Below are 9,036 nucleotides of genomic sequence, written 5' to 3'. Positions count from 1 at the left end.
AAAAAGGCTCTTTATGGACTGAAACAAGCTCTAAGGGCTTGGTATTATCACCTTGACAAATATCTACAACAACAAGGGTTCACAAAAGGATATGTAGACACCAAATTATACACCAAGACTGAGAATGATAAACTACTAATTATTGTTGTTTATGTTGACGATATCATCTTTGGCAGCAATGAGGAATCTATGAGTCATAACTTTTCTTCAATTATGCAACAAGAATTCAAAATGTCCTTAGTGAACTTACTTATTTTCTTGGGCTACAAGTACAACAAACAAAAGATGGTATTTTTCTTTCACAAACTAAATATCTCAAGCAGATTTTGAAGAAGTATGGAATGGAAGATTCTAAACCAGTATGTACTCCAATGGTAACAGGATGCAGTCTCAGTTCTAACGATGAATCACCTACAGTGAATCAACCAACATACAAATCTATGATTGGAAGTCTGCTCTATCTAATAGGTACTAGACTTGATATCATGCATGCAGTAGGAATTGTTGGAAGGTTCCAAGAAAATCCAAAGGAATCACATCTTCAGGCTGTAAAAAGAATATTCAAATATCTTCAAGGAACTCAAGACTTGGTCTATGGTATCCTAAAGATACAAATCTTACTCTTCATGCATATACAAATGTAGTTTGGGCAGAAAATGTTGATGATCAAAAAAGCACTAGTGGAGGTGCATTCTCTATGGGATCATAGTTAGTATCTTGGTTCGGAAAGAAACAAAGTTCGATTGCCTTATCTACAGCTGAAGCGGAATATATGGCTGCTGCATCCTGCTGCACACAACTAGTCTGGATGATGCAAACATTGCAAGACATTCAAATCACATGTTCTCCACCCATCTCCATTTTATGTGATAATACAAGTGCCATTAGTATTTCAAAAAATCCAGTCATGCACTCCAATACCAAGCACCTACCCATTAAGTACCATTTTCTATGAGAACAAGTGCTTGAAAAAGGTTAAATTGGAGTATGTTCCCTCCAAAGAACATGTTGTTGATATTGTTGACCACTACGTGTCAACTACCCATAACAGTACACCCCCTTTTTTCGCAAAAGGGATAGCGCTTGATCGATATGTCCGTGCCATTCGACTATCATCATCAGCCTGATCGTGTTATGCTGTAAACCCAGTCTGCATGTGTAAATTGTAAATAATCTTAGCAGATATGAGTCATGTATGTAAATTGCCTAGGTGGACCTAATTTTCTAATGATAATCTATGTTTCGGAAGGTTTTTTGTCTCACAAATCCATGATCGGCAGAGTTTTCCTTCAACCTAACGCCAAAGCCGGAATGAATTTTGTCATTAGAATCTTAGGGGAATCCTAGTGTGTTGATCTGCTAGATTATATTGTGTCCCAGAACTGGGTGGTCTGTGAGGGTCTATGTCAAATGGGTTTTCCCCCTTGAGATGTAAAATTGTAAAAGTCATGATGTAAAGTGTCTTGAGGGTTAGAAAATGTTTTAGTCCCCTCATAAGTCCTAAGTCCTAGGTCCTAGGTAATTTTTCCAAAGGCTAAGTTCGAGGATCCAAAAAAAAAATTAGAAAAATAAAATAAAATAAATAATAATAATAATAATAATAATAAAAATAATAATAATAAAATAAGTCGAAAATTTGAGAAAACAAATGCAAAATTTTAACTTTTAATTTATTAAAATTTTGAAGGATGAGATTAAAAGATATCTTGATCCTCATCGATGGTCAAGATCATTTTGACATGGATCACTCAAACTAGCCGTTGGGAATTTTTCCTTTAAATAGGGTGTTAGGGGTCACTTGAGATGAGATTGAATCTTATAGTCATGTGCTAAAGAAAGCTCTCTTGCAGTCATTTTTTAGGAATAAAGAAAGACTTTGGGGTTAAAAATATTCTTGGTGTTACTCTTCTGGAAATGCTGTAAGATTGTTTTATTTTTCTGCATAATTTTATTTTCAGCCATTGATAGTAGCTTGATGAAGATTGATTCAGACACAGGTATCTTGTCTGATCTCTGGGGTTTGAATGATAGTTTAGATTCTGAAATATAATGGCAGGTATCTCCATTTGATCTGGATTTCACTGTTTTTTTTCCCTCTATGTTAATGATTGATTTTAAGCTATGCAGGAAATCTTAGTTTTGAGTTTATTGGGCGTTAGGGGAAGTTCTCGGCTGAACCAGCCAACTCCCAGATTGTGTTTTCTGAAAGAGGCTAGCTAGTTTTTAATCCCGGGCTTATCATGTAAATTTTTTTTATGAATGCATGCAAGGTTTTCTGAAGTATCTCACATTAAAATTAAATTCTAATAATATTACTGTGATTATTGACAAATCTGGCTGCTTAAGAGTCGAAAATCTGTAAATGTTGTAATTATTTAGTTGATTTAGGGTTTTCAGTTTTATTTCCTGCACATTTTACTTCTGGGTTTTTCTGTTTTTGCCATTGCAGGTTACAGGTATAGATTTCCGAGGGTTTGATCAGAGTTTTTTTGCTGTTCGGGGTTTATTTTTGTTGCAGGAAAAAAAAAAAAATTTGAAATATTTTTAGGCAGGTTGGATTGCTGCCATACCTCCTGCATTCATCTCCTCAGCTCCCTGCGTTTCAATCTACAAACAAGACCCCTCACTCTCCACACGATTTCATTTCCCATCGTGGCTCCATCCTTGCTCCTCAACGCTACCATTCACTTGCTGCTGCCCACGTTTCATTGCTTCCACGTTAAAACTTACATCCACCGCAGCACTCGATTTTTCTCCTTCACGCAAGCTCCATTCCCTTCATGCAACGCCCACAGCCTGCAAGCAAACAAAAAGAAAAGAGGCCCGCGCAGTTCTGGCCCGAGTTGCCTCCATACCCTCGCTCTCCTTCCCACAGCATACCTCACCCTCTCTTCCGCGGGTTTTCTCCTCTCTGCTGGACCTGCAAACGCACCACAAACTCCAATAATAAAAAAAAACGCAGCTCCCTCCCAAGCCGTCAACCTGCCCTGCGGCTCCATTTTCCTGTCATTTCACTCTCCACCGCTGCCATTGCCCTCAGCCGCAGCTCCTCACGCCTTCCTTCCGCCATCCGACCTGCATATTAGCAACGATAAGCAAAAAAAGGTCGAAAATCCGTTTTTGCGTGGTTGGCATAATCGATTTTCAGGTTTAACGTAGGTGTTTTTCTCATGATAAGTGCGTATGCTGATTTAGTATTAGGCTAGGTTTTGATTTTGGGCATAAACGATTTTAGTTTTGTTTTATTTTTTACTCTAAAAAATTAAAAAAATCGATTTCCATTAGAATAACTTTAGTTTTGTTTTATTTTTTAATAAATTTCATAAAAAAGGGGGGGACATCAAAAAGTTTAGAATTAGATTTTATACTGTTTCATTTTTTTTGTATATAGATAAGGGATGCTACATTTTAGTTTAGATTAATTTTTTTTAATTTTAGTTTCGTTCATAAGTTTAGAACTTTATATCATAATAAAAAATATAAAAATTATAAAAATTTCCCTTATGGTTTTAGTTTAGGATTTTAATTTTGTTCTATTTTGATTTTTTTTAGCTTAGAATTATATAAAAAATGTATAAAAATTAGAAATTTTTTGAAAAAGCTTAGCTAAAAATTGAAGAATCATTTTGGTGTCTTTTTGTGGTATTTATGTTTCATTTTTCTATAGCTAAATGCACTTAAAAGTTTATTTAAAGATTAGCTGTTGAAAAGTGGTGAATCTTTTCGTGAGCTGGTTAGCATTTAAATTTCGTGGTTTAATGTATTCAATCTTTATAAATTTAATTGCTAGATTATTGTTAAGGCGTTGTGCGTTTGATGAATATATTTCATTTTGCTTATAAATGATTGTTAATCATGGAATTATAAAGTTCATATTTCTGCAACTTTTGATAAATAATCATTCAATCATTAACTCCATAAGGCAGTGGCACATTAATTTCTAAATCAATCAAGTGCTAAATCGCCTTGTTCTATCTCCCAACCCAACTGGTCCACAATTGGTCTTCATTCATCCCATAGAGTCTACCCCTTTAGCCGCGGGAGATGGCTTAAATGGAGAGATCAGGGATCAGGGTGACAGCCCCCGGTCTGAGCATTGTCGTGACAATCTGTGTGACAACAGATATATTTACCAAACTGTTTCCTAGAGAAACATTTGAATATCTCAGACAAAAGATGGAAGTAGTTTCTGCATCATCTTGATGTTAAATTCAATTTTCAGAATAAGGTTCCTATACATGAGTTTCATAAAGGATAGTCACAAATATACGCGAGTTTCTGTGGCTGCAAGAGTGTATATGTTTTTCTGATAGAAAAATAGTGGGTCAGACTTTGTCATCGGTGCTCAGTCTGATATTGATGATTACAGTCTGCTGATATGCTTTGTTCATTTATTTTTATCTAACTGATGAAGATGCCTTGATGAATGATTTGTTGACAATGCATAGGTAGCACAAGTTCAGGGGGAGCATTAGCCTTCACAAACATTCTGCATTGTTGGCATTATGGTTGCTGATTTCAGCTATGGTTTCATATATTCATATCAATTGTTGCATAGGTCATGTAAAGATCTAGGGTGTAATATGTCTCCTTCTGTCATAGTATATTTTTGAATGAGTCCTATTGGACATATGATGTAATTTGTATCCCCTCTATGCATGGGAAGGATGATGTAATAATTGCTATATTTTAGCCATGTATAAACAATTGGTATATCCCCACTTGGTTGCGTGGATGAGTCAAATTTGGTCTATCCCCACTTGGTTGGGTGATTGATGTATGTATGAGTCATATCTTGGTCCGCCCTTTTGCCTTGATGTCAAAGGGGGAGAGTATTTTGGTGTTGCTTATAGGTTCTACAACTTGAAGTAATCAACACCAATATGGTTGCCATCAAGCCCAAAGGGGGAGATTGTTGGCATTATGATACAGGTGTTTTCCTTGATGGCAACTCACTCACAGGTCTATTCAGATTTGATAAATGGCAACTCACATTGTAACAAGTCAATTCACAGGTAACAGGGCATTGGTACAAAAAAACAGGAAGTTGGAACAAAGGTCTACTGATTAGAATCAATAAGTTGAGGAAAAGGATGATTTAAGATAGTTTAAGGTTTTTACACAACACCTTGTCAAAGTAGCGTATACACGCAGGTTCACAGAACAAAAAGAGCATATACATATGCACACACTTTCACAAGAGGAAAAGAGTGTATGGGTTGGAAAATCAAGAAAATTCAAGATTAGAGAATACCAAGGGTCAATACCATGGTAGAGGAGCTAAAGTCAAACATGGTAGAAACCATCTGATTAACAGCCAATGATGCAAGTTGTTAACAAAACTAAGAGAAACCACCAATGATGTTAATGGCTCTCAAGGTACTACAATACAGTATGTATGGCGTGAATGAATGAGATGCAATCGAACACTACACAAAATATGTTATTCGAAGGCCAATGATGAAACCCTATCGCTGAGAGCGAGGAAACTTGTCATTGATGTATACAAGTCCCAAGGTACTGAAGGAATATTTTCTAGGTCAACTTCCTGGATAATGAGTTGATGTCGATAGGAAGCGACCCGTTACAGGATGACCTTGATGTATCCCCCATCAATGACACAAAATAGGTATCATGATTTGAGACAAAATGATGTTGATGTGGAACTGGTTTAGGAATGACATACATGGAATGAAGGCTTAAGAGTATCATAAAAGATATCAACTAAATGAATTCTCTTGAACATATCAGTGACACTAAATGGAGTTGGCAACATTGACCCAAAACTGAAAGCAGAGGCTTTGATATAGTATGATGAACCAAAAGACAAGCAGATTTCCCAACCCAACAACCACAAAGATGAAGTGGAAGAGTGTCATGTTCAAGAGTGACTCACTGCCATTAATAGGTGGAGTACCCTGTTTTCCCAATTTCCCCAACCATTTCTGGTCAGTACCTATTTATTTTTTAACAAGCTTGAGGAGGATAACATATGTTTGATTTGTAAGTTCATCCTTCGAATGAATCCCTCTGATTATATTTAACAAACCCTGAGAAGGAGTGGTTCGGTCCCATCATGTTCGATGAGTCCATCGTTGTTTGATGTTTTTACAAGTCCAATGAAGGTCTAACTTGACTCCTTTTTCATGTTTAGAGAGTTTGAAAAAGAGGTAGAAAAGGAAAATCCAAAGGTTATTTTTCATAAATATTTTCTTGAGTCTGAAAAGACTGAAAATGATACTTAGGAGAACCTCTTAGCCATGTTCAACTAAAGTATTCCTTTTTCATAGTTAGTCTATCTTAGTTCGGAAAAGGGTTAAAATTATACTGAGTAGACCTCTTTTCATTTACTTTAACAAGTTCGAAAAGACAAGTACTCGACAATATTTTCATATTTTGGGAGTCTAAAAGGAGCTAAAACAGGACTCCGAGGGGTTCCTTTTTCCTAACTTTATAGAGCTCAAAAAAGTGATAAAAGTGTGCTCTCTAGTCAAAATGATATGTTTCAATGCAGACATCACTAAATCCATTAAAAAACTATCAACTTGCTCAGAACACCACCAAAGGATTAAAAATACTTGTTTCATGATAAAATTGAATCATACAAGGTCAAAACATTAAAATATTAATAAAATAATGAATGAAAATGGCCATAAAATAAGAAAAATGTAATTCATTTTTACCATTTCACATTTTACCTCTTGGTCAGTGAGTTTTGAGTGTCTTTTACCCAATCTTATGTAGCTAATTGCAACCAATCCGGTGGACCATTTTGAGCGTCCTCACTTCTAGGTAGGAGATATAACCTTCCTCTTTCTTTTCATCCATCCATTTTGTCATTCCATATAATCTTTTCCAATTTTTGAGGGCCTTAGGGCTCTAATTTCTCACCCTAGGTCCAGTGCCCCAACAAGTTGAAAGGGGCACTGAACATGTTGAAATTACACTAGGGAAGGAACTGCAGTGCTTTGTCCCCCCTTAGGGGGGTGCATTGAGTGCAATTCCAAAACTTTTTTTTTCTTGTTTCTCTAAAACACTCTCCATTTTTTTGCATGAGGTTTTCCCTAGTGGTCCTTCTTGTAATGTTTCACATATCTACCAGAAAAAAATGGCTTTAATATGGATGGAAAGAGAACACAAGGAACAAGATTTAACTGTAGCTAATAATCTTGCCACTATCCAAGCTTTAAAAAATTGTGGGCTCTTGAAATTCTTCTGAATTCCTGGTATGAGGCAATAAATGGAATTGTTGAGGTATCGTATCCAAGCATGGGATGTTCCGGCTCATGCATTCAGACTTAGAGCACATTTTCTTGAAATACAGGTGGAATATATATACATCTTGACTGGTCTATAGAGGCTAGGTGCCCCCATATCCTTATCTAGTTCGAAGAGGGGTGGAGAGATGGTCAAGCATTACATCAGTGCCTATTGTAGATTGAGATCTCAACCTACGGAGGATGGGAAAATCAAGATCAAGGATGTGGTCTGATTTCCTCTAAGGACAATCCTATTTATCATTGCTAGATTGGTTGGTAGTGCAACTCTACATTTGGCCAACAAATCTCATATGTAGTATGATCTAGAGTGTATGGAGCCGAAATTATTCAACTGGAGTGAGGGAGTACTAGAAAACATGAAGGAGCAGTTGACCAAGACAAAAGATGGACGGTTGAAGAAGTTTGGCTATGATTTGATGTTGATTTATTTTGCCTTAGGATGAATTCCATTACTGAGGCCACAACATATCTCACTCAATCCCATAGATCTGAGAGTCCCAAGGACGAGGAGGTGGGTGGATCTCATGTCTAGACACATAGGTCCATCATCGATGATTTTAACATCAGCCTTCTTCAGATGGTTGTGTATGCAACTCATTATGATAGAGGACTATCCATATACATGGATGGATTTCTATAGAGACTTGGAGCTTGTGCTTCCTGATGGCGAGTGATGGGGAGCCATTGGTAAAACAAGAAACATTTTGACCAGTTTTACAATTTTTAAGTTTTACAATTTTTTTGTGATTTTTGAGGTATTTGAGACTAAACTATTGATTTTTCCACATGAAGATATTGGGATTGTTCAACTTGTGGGTTCTTCTTATATTCATCACGCAGGAGACCCACAACAGTATAGGTTGTTGCAATAGGATGAGAGGTACTATAGGATCTCAATGCGGGCTGAGGCCCTTGTAGAAGTTGAGCATCACATGGAGGGGTCGGCCCATGGCATAACTGATACTAGGGTCAATGAGGTTTATATGAGACTGTAGCGACATACGATTGCCGTGCCTAGCCGTATCAGTCGACTACCATGAAATATGGCTCACGTAGTGGCATGCTATCATGAGCACTATGATTAGTCCACTAGGAGGCTTATTGCCATATTTTGACTAAATGTATATTTTAGGCCATGTGGCCAAATGTGTCTTAGGAACAAATTTTCACACATACACACACATATAGCTATCTTCAACTTTTCTGATGGTTCTATTATCTCTTTCAATGTATGTGATGTGTATTAAATTTAATTTACATGTGTCGCAAATGTCTATCTAAAACATGATTAGCTAATGTATCTATAAATGTGTTTATATTTCTAGAAATGTGTTGATATTGTGTTAGAGCCTAGATTGACCTCCGGCTAAAGGGAGGCAATCCTAGGATAACCACAAACCATGCTTAACCTGGTAGCTAGCCCTACCAGGTCGAGAGAGGGCTCTCTTCTTGTCAATACCAGTTCAGATGACTGAAATGAATATGGATTTTAGGCTAGGTATAGTAGCTCTAGGGTTTTTGGTTGATTTTGATGAGTTGGTTGCTGGATCAAATGGAGTAGGGAGCTTTGGGTCCGGTAAATCAAGTCAGAATTATAGGGTGTTCTGTGGGGCGAGGTAGGTAGGTGTTTTAGCACTTAGAATTGAGTGATATGGTAGGTCTAAGACTGGTGAGGGGTTGAGGAAGGTATGCATAGGTCATGAATCCTCTTCAAACAGCTGAAAACATCAAAAACTACATGTATTCTCAAGGCAGA

The sequence above is a fragment of the Pinus tabuliformis genome, chromosome 6 (genome assembly GCF_031772625.1).
Source record: "Pinus tabuliformis cultivar Carrire ecotype Pingquan chromosome 6, CPIR1, whole genome shotgun sequence".
Classification (NCBI taxonomy): domain Eukaryota; kingdom Viridiplantae; phylum Streptophyta; class Pinopsida; order Pinales; family Pinaceae; genus Pinus; species Pinus tabuliformis.
The sequence above is the reverse complement of the archived record's forward strand: the minus strand, read 5'-3'. Positions refer to the sequence as shown.